Below are 1,073 nucleotides of genomic sequence, written 5' to 3' on the forward strand. Positions count from 1 at the left end.
AATCATGATGCTATGGATCATGATGGCCCGATCCACAATAACTTCAGATCGGTTGCTAGTGGAGATGATGGAGCGTTGGATGAACTCCAACAATCCTCTAGCCACAGGCTTGAGGTCCAGTCTTCTTAATTGAACTGGCTTGCCTTTTGAGTCTCTTTTCCATTGAGCTCCTTCTATGCATATGTCCATAAGGACTTGGTCCAACCTTTGATGAATGTTGACCCTTCTAGTGTAGGGGTGTGCATCTTCTTACATTACAGGCAAGTTGAATGCCAACCTTACATTTTCTGGACTAAAATCTAAGTATTTTCCCCGAACCATTGTAAGATAATTCTTTGGGTTCGGGTTCATACTTTGATCATGGTTCCTAGTGATCCATGCATTGGCATGGAACTCTTGAACCATTAGGATTCTGACTTGTTGAATGGGGTTGGTCAGAACTTCCCAACCTCTTCTTTGGATCTCATGTCGGATCTTCGGATACTCATTTTTCTTGAGCTTGAAAGGGACCTCAGGAATCACCTTCTTCTTGGCCACAACTTCATAGAAGTGATCTTGATGGACTTTTGAGATGAATCTCTCCATCTCCCATGACTCGGAGGTGGAAGTTTTTGTCTTTCCTTTCCTCTTTCTAGAGGTTTCTCTGGCCTTAGGTGCCATAAATAGTAATGAAAAAACAAAAAAGCTATGCTTTTACCACACCAAACTTAAAATATTGCTCGCCCTCGAGCAAGATAAGAGAGAATAGAAGAAGAAGAAGAAGATATGAAGGAGAGGGAGAGAGATGTGTATTCGGCCAAGGGGAAGAAGAAAGGGTTGTTTTGTGTGAAAATGAGGAAGGATTGGGGGTTTATATAGTGGAAGGAGAGGGGTTAAGGTTCGGCCATATAGGGTGGGTTCGGGTGGTGATAAACCACTATTTTATGGTTTATCTTATGCTCAATTGAGTGTTTTTTATCAACTCTTTACCCACTTATTCATACTGTTTGCATGAATTTACGTTTTCCTTCCGGATTTTGTGCTATGATTGAAAACATGCTTCTTTGGTCTTATATTTGTTAATATTAATCCTC

The sequence above is a fragment of the Arachis stenosperma genome, chromosome 1 (genome assembly GCF_014773155.1).
Source record: "Arachis stenosperma cultivar V10309 chromosome 1, arast.V10309.gnm1.PFL2, whole genome shotgun sequence".
In the NCBI taxonomy this organism is placed as follows: Eukaryota; Viridiplantae; Streptophyta; class Magnoliopsida; order Fabales; family Fabaceae; genus Arachis; species Arachis stenosperma.